The 14108-nt window shown below is 45.9% G+C and overlaps 1 long non-coding RNA gene across 4 annotated transcripts; it reads right to left on the bottom strand.

The window, feature by feature from the left end:
* Positions 1–4426: 4426 nt before the first annotated feature.
* On the bottom strand, positions 4427–13817 carry LOC308547862. 4 transcript variants are annotated; one of them, XR_013997558.1, is made up of 5 exons: positions 13595–13817; positions 12423–12809; positions 9733–9799; positions 9429–9512; positions 4427–4898 (listed from the first exon to the last, which is right to left on the bottom strand). It is a non-coding gene; the product is annotated as an uncharacterized lncRNA (long non-coding RNA). The 4 variants fall into 4 exon arrangements; XR_013997560.1 differs by lacking the exon at positions 4427–4898 and adding an exon at positions 8118–9141; XR_013997559.1 differs by lacking the exon at positions 4427–4898 and having other exon boundaries at positions 8118–9512.
* Between the last annotated feature and the right edge of the window lie 291 nt (positions 13818–14108).

Below are 14108 nucleotides of genomic sequence, written 5' to 3'. Positions count from 1 at the left end.
ACGGATAATCACAGTGCATTCCATGTGTAGTAGATCCCCCTGGAGGTATGAATAGATACCAGTGAGAAAAAAAAATAATATTCCGTGAGATTTTTCACTTCTGGGAAACCAAAACATAAAATATATTAAGTGCTGGGGAGGGGGCCCATATCCACAACAAAGATTTCCTTTTCTGTTCAGACGCTCAAGTTTATTTCTTGCTTAAAGCAGGAAGAAAATAATATTGGTTCTTTTTGTCGCCCATGAGCTGTTCTACATATATTCTGAGGGGCTGGTGTTCTTGTTGTGTCTAAGAGGCAAAGATACGTTTGTGCTTAGAAAAAATTGCAAACAAGTTCAAAAAGCTACGGTTGCCTCAGTGGCCTTTCACATGTCCCCTGGGGTTCCTAAAAAAGGTTTGCACTCTGGACATAAAAATGGATGGATGGATGGATGGATGGATGGATGGATGGATGGATGGATGGACAGGCAGATGGAATGATCTATGGACAAGTAACAAGATTATTCATCCTTTATCAACCCAATTAGCACAAAGCCTGACATAAACAAGCTTTCCATAAGTGAAAACCTGACACTTAGTGATCTCAATGAGAGGTCCCTGCCCTTTCAAGACTTGGGCTTGAAGGGAACGCAGAGTCATCTGACATACTTTTATATTTGTTCATTGATTAAAACCTAGGAATTCAGAAGTCTCACGGGTGTCTACATGCATCGTGAAGTACATAACTAGGTACTTGGTGATACCTTAAAAATCCCTACTCCTCCAAGACGTTTTTCTGAAAGTTCTGCCACTAGTAGGATGAAACCCAGGAGTGGGGGGCTAGGGCCCAATGAAAGGAGACTTTCCTTCTCCCAAACCTGTTGTGAGAGAGTCTCAAGAGGACAAAGCCTAAGACTCTTGCTGGGTACCTCCAACCCCTTGCGCAGGTCACTTGCCCAGCTGGCCTTATATGTCCCCAGGCCTGAATCACCATGAGTTCATAATTTTCAGGTGCATTGAACTCAGTGCCCCCACAGTCATGGAAAGATGTCGGAGGAATCTCTAGAAGTCGAATTCTGCCAGCATATATCTTTAAACCCAGCCTTTCTACCCTGTCACATAGAAAATGGACAGCCTGGCCGGGCGTGGCTCAGCGGTTGACCATCAACCTAGGATCTAGGAGACTGGGGTTTGATTCCCGGGCCAGGGCACATGCACAGGTTGTGGGCTTGGTCCCCAGTCGGGGGCATGCAGGAGGCGGCCGATCAATGACTCTTTCATCGTTGATGTTTCTATCTCTCTCCTCGCCTTCCCTCTCTCTGAAATCAATAAAGATATATTAAAAAAAAAAAGAAAGAAAATGGACAGCAATCTCATGTTGGTGCCCAAGTGTGTGCACACATAAAATGATTCCTTTGGTGAGCTGGTCAACAGTCATTCAATTGCTCTGATGCACCAAGCTGGTGGCAGATGCTCTTGGGATGGGTACAAAGATGGGCTGCTGCTTACCAAGGCCTGCTATGTGCTATGATAGCATATGATATGATAGCATATCATATGATATATGATATGCTGATATACAATGCTATATTATAATATAATATAGTGCTATCTTGTTATATTATATTTATATTATATTATATTATATTATATTATATTATATTATATTATATTATATTATATTATATTATATTATATTATATTATATTATATTAATTATATTAATTATATTATACTAAATTACTGTATAGTATAGAATAGTATACCTTGATTTGTCTAATAGTTTCTTGTCTGTCTCCCTCTTACAATAGGTAATAAAGGAAAGTGGTCAGGAGTGGGGACTTTGCAACCACGCCTGGATTCATAGCTTGTACCCCTCACCAGCCCAGGGACCTTGGGAAAGCCTCATGACATCCCTGTACCTTTAGCATCCTCCTCAGTCAAATTCAAATAACAGCAACACATATCTCAGAGGACTGTTTGTAAACATCAATGAGTTAAAACTGAGGGCAAGACCTGGGTGAGTAGCAGGTACGAGTAGGCTGTTAGTAATGTTATCATTTGAGGGCAGGGGTCCATGGTGCTCAAGGGGGAAGTGGCTCCTCCGTCACACTCAAGAGAGGCTCAGAGAAGTCCCTGGTCCCTGCCCACTCCATTTCCAAGTCTAAGCCTGAGTCAATCAGCATATTCCATCTTTTGTCGTAGAGATCGCTTCAGGCATGGGTGGGTAACCAAATGACCGAGAGCAATTCTACCAACCAAACCATGACTTTGATCTGTCCTGTTCGAGACTCAGGCTGACTCCCCCTGACCTATCCAAGGGACGATTTAGAACTGGAGCTGGTACAACCATCATCCCCCGTAGGGAGTCCTGCTGGAGTCCAATCGGTAAAATACAGGACTGTGGGTGAAAGGAAGCCACATCCAACGACATCACAGGGCTCCTGTCCCCAGCGACGCCTGAAACCAGCTTTTCCCTGCACCTTTTGGTCATGTGAACCAGTACGTTCTCTTTTTGCTGAAGCCAGTCTAGGTAAAAAAATGTTTCACCTACAACGGAAAGAGGGCTGATTGGCGTTCTGCTATTCACTGATGACTGAGACTCAAAGGGCCTACAAAGAACTCCTCAGAGATAGCACAGCAAGTAAGTAGCAGAACCCCTCCTCGAACCCTTCTCTGCCTGACCACGACACAGTGCTTCTCTGCAAAGCCACAGAAGGTCCCAGAAGTCAGGTCAAGCTACAACCTCAGGGGCCCACAAATGAAAGGCAGGAGCCCGAGGGGCCTTCGGGAGGCCGTGGCATTGTAGTAACAGCTACCCTTCATTAAATGCTTATTAGAAGCCAGTCACTTCATGTGCAACCTTGCAGGTGAGCTGTGCCTTGAGCAGGAGCAGGATCTGGGCGTGTGGAAATGGGGGCGGGCCAGCATTCCTATATTATGATTACTCAATAGTGTCCGTGTGCCTTGGAGCAGCTGTGACTCAAGGGGGGAAAGGGCTGCCTTCGGCGGCGGCAGCTGGTGCTGGAAAAGGAACAGCATACCTTGCTCACCCTGGTATTTAACTGCATCCCTTCTTCCATCCAAAGTTTCAATTGATTTCAACACTTCGGTTCCAGGGCCCACACATCTCAACCAGGTTTTCCACCCAATTCCATCTGGGGAGCATATAGGCCAACCAGCGAGTGAGATAAGCATCCTGGTAATGGAGGGACGGGCCAATGGCACTGGTGAGCGGTGAATGGAAGGATTGTCCTGTTGCAACACAGCAACCAGCCACCCTGCCCCTATCGGAGCCATGTTTTCTGGGACACCTGGCAGCACATTGTGTGTGGGTTAGGCCTTCCAAAAAGAGGTGAGGAATCCAGGCGTGTGTGTAGTCACTTTCATTTAATGGACATTTACTGAGTACCTACGTTGGTTGCAATAGGCAAAGGGGATGGGAGATGAGAGGTGTAGGCCCGGGCTTGAGGCAGGGTAGGTGGGGAGCTGATAGGGTACCTCGAAGACCACATGGCAGTGAGTACAGAGACTGAACGCTCAGCCTGCTTTGGGGCGAGTGGGCACAAGGCTCAGGTTGGGCTTTGAAGAAGGCATACAATACCGGAAGGGGTGTCAAAATTAGCCAAAGGGTGGGACAGAGGGCAGGGAAGAAGGGGGCGGGTGGAGTTCCAGGGGAGCGAAATCATGCGAAACTCAGGAGAGAGGAAAATGCACCCAAAGTTCAGGGTAACTACAACTGTAAGTTGGGAGCATAAACCACAGAAGAAAAGAAATCATCTCCTGAATCCCTAGTACACACGAGGCCCCACTGATGGAAACTGTGTATGAACAAAATCGACTCAGACTTGGCACATGCTAATAGATATCATTCATTTGAGCACTTACCAGGGTGACATGTGCCAAGCGCTTGATGTATGTGCTTGTCGTGATCACCAAAAAAACCCACAAACCTCTTCACCTTTAACTGAGGAGGAAACTGAGGCCCACGTTGGTCAACTGACTTGCCCAGGTCTCACACCCGGGATGGAGCAGGATTCGCACCCTTGTTGGCCTGACGCCAAGGTACAGCATGTCCTGAGTAGGTCTCCTTGCTGACCCTCAGAAATCCACGCTTTACTGTCTCACTGCTCTGCCACCAGAGGCTCTAAACGTTATTAGCCTAAAACCACAGCATCCTCTGGCCTGGGATGCTGGAGGATTTGGCCCTGCAATTCTGACCCCAAAGATATTCTGACTTACTGTTCTGACCCAGCAGTGCTCTACCACAACGCGGCGTTATCAGCTTTGTCTGTGTGTCTGGGTGTCTGGTCCATGTTTACCTACCTATGTTCAACCTCAAAGGGCTGAGAACATTCCCTCCATGCAAACCAGAAATTTTTTAACCTCTACAAGCAGTTCAGCCCCTTTGCAGCTTGAAAAAATGAACTGGAGGAGGGTCAGAGGTTGAATTAACAGGCTGCCTTCCAGTGGGCCTGCCTTCCCCACCCTGATCTGCCAGTGCCCACATCACTTGTCCCTGACCAGCAGCTCTTCACAGACCCGGAGTCCAGTCAGTGAGGTTTGCCCCGAGAGTCCCTTCATGCCTGAGAGCCCTGATGTCCCGGGCTGGGCCTGTGGAACCAGTCAGCACCAAGCCTCAGGCAGGACCCAGGCCACAGCTGGCAGGTCATAAATAACTCACAGGCTCCTCTCTGCTCGCATCCCCAGGCTTCTCTGATAGGGGGCGAGATGGGAGCCATGAAGGGCAGATTCTGCAAAAGCCTGCACATTTAGGTCCTTTTAGGAGAGTCCAGAGGGAACCAGTTGCAGCTCAAAGGTGGGCTCTGGAAATGCTGAACGCTTTCTATTCAAGAAAACGGCTCAGAGCCTCCTGGCTTCAAAAGTGGCATCAGGAAATGGCAGGGCAGTTGGCAATCTAAACAAGAAAAAAAGACAACAAGGAAGAAAGAGCAGATCTCAGAAACACTTTTATACATAAACAGAGCTCTCCTGCTTAGGTTCTCTAGGTTACATCTATTTTTTATTAGTCTCTGAGGTCCCAACTCTGGACAATTTTGACAAGTCAAAGGTTTACAAAAATCAGAGCGGGTGACACATCAAACCATTAAGTAACCTTCCCTCTCTGACAGAGAACTTTGCCTACACCGTAAGAAAGGAAAGTTATTTTAGAATTGATTAGAAGGATGTGTGTGGGACATCCAGATGGGGTTATTTAGTTTCAAATTACCCCAATTACCAAATAGGCCAATTCAGTTTTTTTACAGCTTTATTGGGGTATAATTGACAAATAGAAATTATATATATTTAAGGGGTACAATTCAATGTTTTGGTATATGTATACCTTGTGAAATGACTACCACAAACTATTTAAAATATCCATTACCTTACACAGTCACTATTGTGTGTGTGTGTGTGTGTGTGTGTGTGCACCTAAGATCTACCCCCTTAGCAAATTTCAAGTATACAATACAGCATTAACTATAGGTTATAGTCACTGTAATTGTAATAATACAGTAATAACTGTACCTATAGTCACTATGCTATACCATAGACCTCCAGGACTTACTCAACATGCATAACTGAAAGTTTGTACCCTTTGACCAATATCTCCCCAGCTCCCCATCCCCTAGTCCCTGGTAACCACCATTCTCCTCTCTGCATCTATGAGTGTGACTTTTTTAGATTCCACATATAAGTGAGATCATACTGTATTTGTCTTTCTGTGTCTGGCTTATTTCACTAAGCATGATGTCCTCCAGGTTCACCCGTATTGTCGTGAATGCCCGGATTTCCTTATTTTTTAAGGTTGAATAATATTCCACAGTGTATGTCACACGGCGTCTTCTTTATCCAGTCCCCCGTGGGCAGACACTTAGCTTCTGGTCATTGTGAGTAGTGATGCAATGACTATGGGACTGCAGATATCTCTCCGAGATCCTGGTTTCATTTCCTTTGGGTGTATACCCAGAAGTGGGATTTCTGGATCCTATGGTAGTTCTATTTTTAGTTTTTGAGAAACCTTCCTACTGTTTTCCATAATGGCTGTACCAAATGATATTCTCACCAACACTGTACAAGGGTCCCCTTTTTGCCACATCCTCACCGACGCTTATCTTTTGTCCGTTTGATGACAGCCATGATGACAGGTGTGAAGTGATAGCGCATTGTGGTTTTGATGCATTTCCCTGGTGATTAGAGATGGTATAAGCCCGTTTAATTAAAAATGTCCACCAGGAGACTTGAATAATCTGGTGGGTCATTTTGTGTCATGATTGGGGTTGGGAGGGACAGTCTCTCCTGGGGTGCCATGGGGCCTTGTCCCTTCCGATGCTGTTATCAACAACTCGGGGAGATGGTAGGAAATTCAGAAAAACACCAACGGTTTATGGAGCTCCTCCATGGCCTCCCACCACAGGCACAATCTCTAATCCTGACAATATCCCCTTTTACAGGCGAGGGACCTGCTTTAAAGGAGCTAAGTCATAAAAAGAGTGTATCAGTTTCATTTGCAGCTGGCACAAAGCTGGGAGGCAAATTAAACCTAAATCAATGGCATATTCTAGATCCACAGAAATCCAGACAAGCAGGGAACAGGCTGAGTCTAATGAGATGAAGCCTACTGGGCGTGGTTGTGCGTTTCTGCACTTGGGTTCAAAAACATAAGCACATAAATAGAGGATGGGGGAAATTCGAGAAGAAAAGGCCTGGGGCTGCACATGATGAGTCACCAGTGTTATATGTCTGCAGAGAGGCTGGTGCAATTATGGTCTGCAGGAGCAGCAGACAGACTGCGGCTCCAGGAGGCAGAAGGTGGTGGTTGCTCTGTGATGAGAGGCTCACACCTGGGGATCTGGGTTCAGTTCTAGGATCTGAACACTCCAAGGTGGACAACAGCCAGGTGGGACGATCTGGGAGTCAGCCACCTGGAGGTAGAGGCCCTTAAAATCCAGGCATGCCCAGCCAGCGTGGCTCAGTGGTTGAGCATCGACCTGTGATCTGGAAGATCGCAGTTCAATTCCCGGTCAGGGCACATGCCCAAGTTGTGGGCTTGATCCCCAGTAGGGGACGTGTAGGAGGCCTCACTGATGTTTCTATCTCTCTCTTTCCCTCTCCCTTCCTCTCTCTGAAATCAATAAAGATATATATTTTTAAAAAATCAGGCATAAGTAGGAATGCTAAAGGCACTGACCATGTTTAGAATGGGATAGGAAAGGCAGAGAGGAAGTATCATCACATTGGTTGTCTTCTACTCTCCAGGGAACATGAGGGATATAAGGACTCATTGTACATGGCCTATGAGAGTATGAAATCAGGACTCATGTACAGAAGGGGATACGATTTCATACTAAACAGAAAAACACAAAGCTTTGCTGACAACCTCAAGAACTGTGGGGAGATAGATGGACAGGGTGTAAGGTAAAATTGAGAGGTAGTGAGCACCCTGTCACTGGAAGCAATCAAGCACATGCTGCTGGGACCACGCTTGGACTTTTGCAGCTGCTAAGCACTTTGGTTTCTGTGGACTCATTCTTCCATAAACGTTTAATTATACTATATGACTATGTTGGTATAATGACAGATATAACCGATGCTACAATATATTCATTTCTTTTCCTCTAATTTTAAAAGAAATGTAAATGTTTTTCTGGGTCCCAAACAGAATCATGGGTCCTAGGCACGGTATCTGCTGGGCCTAGTAAAATTGATCCTGCGTGCTGTCAACTCACATGCCAGGATGTTGTAAAAAATATTCTCATCATTGTTTGGAAGGAGAGTGTTAAGGTAAGAGCTTTAAACTGCCCCCAGTCTGAGACTCTTTTAGATAAATTCTGCAAATGGAGAGAGGAGCCCCAAATCATGTTTTGAGGTTGTTAAGGTGGATGTGTCGTAGGGAACCCAAGTAAAAGAACTGTGTGTATGAAGTGACTTCATCCTGTAAACTGTATACGCGTGAACCCCAATTATTATAGATGGAGACAACTGTGAGCAGGATTAAAGGACTGGGGTGAAGATGAGAAATATTAGTTCTTTTGTTTGACAGCCTCCTATTTCTGTCTTGTTCAAATGTTTAACAGGCAGCATCTATCACCTTTATAAAATAACTAAATAGAAACATCAGCAAAGGTCTATACATGTGACTTTAGTTTTTATTGTGAGGAGGGTTGTGTAGCCCAATTCTCCGGCCTCTGTCTGATCGGGAGGGTGTCACTGGGCATATCTGGTGTGTTCAACGAACAGAGCAGCTCCTGAGAAAGCTCAGCAAAACCCATTATGCAACCAAGAGCTAAGATACAAAACAGGGCCACAAGGGGTCCCTTCCCTCAGGCCCCAGGCAAACTCATCCAGAAGCACCCAGATTCAATAATCCTCTGCATCCACACACTCCTCCTGGTAATCCACACAAGTGTTTAAGTTTGCTCTGTGTTTGCTGAAACTCCAGGTTCCGTTTCCCAGGTGGAATGGCTGCTAAATGCCTCTGGAGCAGGCCCCGCCAATCACCCCATCCCCGGGGTGACCCGAACTTTCAGAGCTGGCACCGCCCACAGCCTGTCCTCTGAGTTATCCTGCATAAAACACGCAGCCAGAATAAACGCCGCCCCAATACCAGGCCCCTCTTCTTACCCCTGCTTTCTTTTTTAATCGGTTCTGATTTCAGCACAATAAAAACCTTTGAAGGGTTGAATGCTTTCGAGCCGAAATCCCTCATGGGTGTAGGCTGTGAATTGGATCGAGATGGTTGACGGTGGAGCAGCAGATCACAAGCAGTCTCCCAGGGAAGGAAAAGAGAGCTCGAAGGAGATGGCTTTGCCCTCAAAAAGGGAGCAAGGCGAAAGGGGCGGCCGTGGGGATCTGTGGGTTAGGCACGGCCGGAGTGGGGACAGAGGCCTCGGCTCTTTGTCTTTCCACCTATTGCCCTAAAGCCAGTAGACGTCCTTGCGTTCAAGTGCTCGGATTGGCACGAAACTATTAATCACCTCCCGTCTGCGGGGCCAGATTGGGTGTCCTTGTCAGGTGATGAACGGGAAGGGAACTGAGCAAATTTTGGGAGACCTGCCCGGGAATTCTCACTTGAGAAAACATCTGGGTTTGTCACATCTCTCGTGCAAAACAGACGAGTGCTGTATTGAATAATGTGTATTGTGCTCTACGGTGGAACTCTGGGGAGACCGAAACAAAGGGCAAACAAACAAAATCAACATAAAAGGAACAGTCCCCAAACTAAGTCATATGACTCACCTGCTACCACGGTCCTTTCGGAAGGTATAGAGGAGAAGTTAGAGGGTTGTTGTTTTTCAGGATCCACAGTCCACGTCGAGACCATGCAGTAATCAATCTAAACACTGGATGCAGAGCCTAGGCCCTTCTTCAGCACTGGCCCCAGCCCACCCTGGGCAGACACCCCCATCTGAGTAACACCCCCTTGAAAGAAACCCACCAAGCTTACTTATCTGTATTTTGCCTCCTTCTCAAGATGACTCTCCCCTCCCCTTGCAGCCTCGTTTCGCCGAAATCAGATGTGAGTTGTTCTCTAACGGCACGGGAACATCAGAATTTATTGTACATATGTTTGCGTTCCACTTAATAAAAAAACCTATATTTTAAGTTAAACTTTGTTAGTAATTCATGAGGTAAGTGACTATTTATGCTAATCAGGCAGAAATATATTCTCAAGCATAATGCATTACATAAATTTGAATGCAAAATGTTCAATTATGAAGTAAATACAGGTAATGCAAATAATAAATTACCTCCAATAAAAATTATAAAAGATGTGTCTTCAAAGGGAGAGCGGCTTTAACTTACAACGGTGAATCGCTTAAAGAGAAAGAAATTAATAAATGCTGAATTACTCTGATGATTATTTAGCACATAATTCACCTATTCATAACGACTCCTAGTAATCAGGCTGCCGTTTCACATTCTCCAATACTATGCAAGGCTGTTTCCTCAGCGATGTTGCCCTTATCAGATTATCTTGTCTGATTCTATTCATTTTCTTCCATGAATCTGCTAACAGTGATTTGTGATTTACTTACCCTGCTAACTAAAGACTGTTAAAAGGATGCATCCTAACGCTAGACCTAAGAACGGCCTATGCCTTACCATTCTTACTTTTCTCAAATCACTGTAGTTGGCTTCACAGTGAAACTGAGTGGACTCTGGTTAGTTCTGTGCTGTAAATCAGCTCCCGGAGAAACAAACAGGCACTGCACTTGATCCGGTTTGCTCTTTTCAGCTTATCTATGTCTGATTCCAACGTGATATATCTGAGTAGCTGTACCTCACCATCAGGAAAAAATATACATACTTTTTTTTTTAACTCGTAATCATTGCAATTTGGACTCCAACAGGATTTTTCTTCCTTTTGCGTGAAGTTGTTGTGTATGTACTGACATGAAACTACAGTTGTGTTTTGGATGATACGGTTTCGCAATCTTCTGCATGATTCGACTCATGCCCTCCTCCCTCCCAAAACTCTTCTATAAATATTCACAGCTTTCAGAAACTTTAATGCTACTGGTTTGAATTGGTCAATAATGACAAACGCATGGTTTCGAAATTACTCTATATTGTTCTACAGAGATTACTAGCGTATTATATATAGCAAGGGGATATTAAGCAGTGCGAAAACACGGTTCGTATTGTATTTGGATTAGATGGGCTTGGAGACAAGCGAAACAAACAATGTGAGCAAAGAAGTCTAAAGGAATGTGGCCTGCTGTAATTGTACAGAATCAAAAACCTGAATAGTCCTAATTAAAATGAGAGAGCTCAATTGTTGTGAAAGAAACGCCACTAACGGAGAACTGTAAATGTTTAGACACCCCTGTGAATCACTAAATAATAAAGTAAAAAAGACAAAAATGAGAATTTAGTTCTAAGCCTGAGAGTTTACGGCTATACATCTAAAAAAAATAATAATTCTGATCCTCTCTTTTTTTTTACAAGAGAAAATGGGAGACTGTAAAAGACTCTGCAATAAGAGAAAGAAAAATACCATGCCTTGACAGCAGTGTACAAAAATAAACCATAAAAAAGTACAGATAATAATACATTTAGCTGCCCAAACATGGGCATTTAATCTCTAGAAATGATATATAATTGCAACAATTAGGTGCACGGCCATGAATCTACATCACATGGTCTTCGTCATGAGCGAACTTTGTTTATAAATGTTGTTTATGAATGCAGAAGTTCCAGTGTTCCTGGCCAAAAACACTTTCATGAGAGGCAAGGATCATTTCTTACAGCTTTTAACAAAAATGTGATGCCAAAGGATAAAAAAAAAAAAATTATCACAAACCAAAAAAAAAAAATCAATTCTTCCTAACTACATTTAAATGCATGTTGTACATGAAAAACTATGAACTTCAGACATTTGTGGCTAATGATTGAAGGGGAGGAAAAAGCCTAGAAAACTATTGCTATGAACAATGCTAAGTGACATTATATGTTTATGTAGTTTAAGATTTTCCTCTAAATAAATAAGCTACAATCCCTTAACTTCATTACTAGGTAACATACTGTTTGTGAGGTGGAAAGCAAAGGAATTCTGTTAGGTTGCGTAAATATTGACATAACCGTCACTCTTTCTTCTCCAAACTGGTAATAGACATAGTTCATTCCATCCCTACAAAGTATTCCCATAAAACCAAAACTACCCTTATAAACAGCTTCGCTGAAGTAATGATGAAAAGAAAAGGTGCTTTTCTGGAAAATACCAACAGCGCTGCTGGCCTTTTAGGATTATGATGTGCCTACAAACCTTTTTTGGCGGGGGGAGTCTCTCCTTACGGACTCCGAGGTCCGCTGAAACTGAAGGCTGCCAGCATCAGAGAAATTAACACAAGTCTAATCTGGTGTCTGAAGCCAGTGAGTGACACCTAAGGTCTCGTTATAAATAGTAAAGTATGCTGCGGGGTGGGTGAGAGCCTGCTAAAGTGCAACGTTCAAGAAGCAGGCTTAATATATGACTAAGTGTCAGAAGTCAGGTTTTCTGAGAATTACTTTTCAGATAAACAACTTTATAGCGCCGCACTTAATCTTACTTACTAGAGACATCTCATTTATCACTGAATTACAAGTAACTTTAATTCTATTGATATTGCCATAAAGCCCTCTGGAAATCCATCCTGGCACTTTTAAAGGGCTTGGGGCCCTGTTACATGGGATTCACTTGCTAAAGTCTCTCAGCCAGAATTATACTCCCAAAGGCTTCTGTGTCCCCTGTCCCCTTCGAGAACAATCAAGGGGGACAGTGGGGGGGAAAAATGACTCCCACAGCTGCCCGCACTGTCTTCAGCCCCTTACCTACAAGGTCGGGATCTCCCACTGCGGTCAAAATAACTTTCTGTGCCTCTTTCCACCTCCCACCTTTGGGAAACCAGCTTCTTTTCAAAAGCTCAACAAAACTGGACGCGGATCCATTTCAACTGACCTTTGCCGAAAGGTGGCGCTGTTGAGGTAAAAACCAACTGGGTCCAACAATAGTTTACACTCCTCGCTCCTTTAGCAGCAGGCTTTTCAGATTTTTTTTTCCCCTTAATGCACCCTCCTAGCGTCTCCCCCTCCCAAAAAGTAAAAAAAAAATCATAAAAAAAAAATCATTAACACCAAATGCATTTCATTAATTGGAGGAATCCACAGTCCCAACATCCAAGCCGGCGGGCTGGTCGTCCAAACGCTGGGTCCGCTCGCGCGCTCTTACTTTCCCCCAAAGAGTAAATCTCGGCTTCTCCGACTTGCCTATCGCTTTAAAATCTTAGAAACAAAGTTGCTGGTTCTTTCTCTTTTCTTTCCTTTTTCTTCTTTCTTCTTGCACGAGCTGGAAAAGAATCGATCAAGAAAATTGAACAGTTATTAGCATCTGCCGCGGGGAGGGGGAGAAGCGGCTCCCCCATCCCACCCCACCCCCACGCTGGGTTTCCGGGCTGGTCCGAGAAACGGCGGTTTAAAATTTAACCCTTCGAGGGGAGCTGGGGAAGGCTGGGGTGCTGTTCCCTCCCCCCCCCCCCCTCGTCTCTCCCCGCCATGATCGAGTATGGAATAATTAGTGAAACGGAAAAGTGCAAAGGGCGCGCGGGACCCTGATAAACAGGGGTCAGATTTCATGGGGGGGTGAGTAAGCCTGTGCATGAGTGTGCGCGCGTGTGTGACAGAGAGGACACGCGCACACACACACACACACACACACACACACACACACACAGAATAGAGGGAATTAATCTCAAAGGTCAAACTGGAGCCCGAGTCGGAAGGCAGAGGGCTGAGCCGGGCGGACCTAACCCCGAGCTTTCTCCGAGGCGACTCGCCTAGGCGCTCGCTGCCCCCAAGGGCACGCGACGCCCGCTCGCAGCCGGTCCCCGCGCGCGCAAGGGCCCCCGAACAACTCGTTTCACCTCCTTTCAAAGAGGGTGACAAAACGGGCTTTCTCCCGTCGCGGACCCGCGCCACCCCGGCACGAGCGAGGCAGAGTCGCGCCCCGCGCGCCGTGGGGATCCCTGCGCCTCCGCGCGCGGGCACCGCGAGCGGGACAAAAGAGTTCGGGCCAAGTTGAAGCTCCCTGCACAGCCAGGCTTGGGGGGGAAGGAAGGTCCCCGGGGCAGACACCTGGGTGCCGAAGGTGGAGCGAGGAGGGCAGGCTGCCAGGCTAATTCACAATCCTGAGGACCGAGAGCGGGCAGGGGAGGGCGGTCAGGCCGATGCCCGCCAAGTGGGCGGCGGGACAGCCGGGGCTCGGGACGGCGGGCGCCTCTCGAGCTCCAAAGACAAGCAAACCGTCCCCCCTCTCCTCCCGGGTTCCCGCAGCCCCGGTGGAAAACTCTTTCCTCTCTTGCACCAAACTTTGCACCGGGCTTTGCTCCCTCCCGGGGAGGCGGCGGCGCGGGAAGGGTTAAGCCAGCCCGTCCCAGCTGACAGTCAGCTGATTGGGCCCTGATTGACAGCTCCGAAAAGTTTCCTTGTTTCTATACTATTATGCTAATCGCGGCAGCTCCCGCAGCCTGCCATTGGCCCGGAGTACCAGTCAATTTCCCATCTGGGCCTGACGTCACAAGTGCTATAAAACTCAGCAATTGCTTTAAACTCTTCTTGCTGGATCAGAGGCTTTAAAATCTTTTTTCAT

The sequence above is a fragment of the Miniopterus schreibersii genome (assembly GCF_964146895.1).
Source record: "Miniopterus schreibersii genome assembly, chromosome: 18".
Classification (NCBI taxonomy): domain Eukaryota; kingdom Metazoa; phylum Chordata; class Mammalia; order Chiroptera; family Miniopteridae; genus Miniopterus; species Miniopterus schreibersii.
The sequence above is the reverse complement of the archived record's forward strand: the minus strand, read 5'-3'. Positions and strand labels throughout refer to the sequence as shown.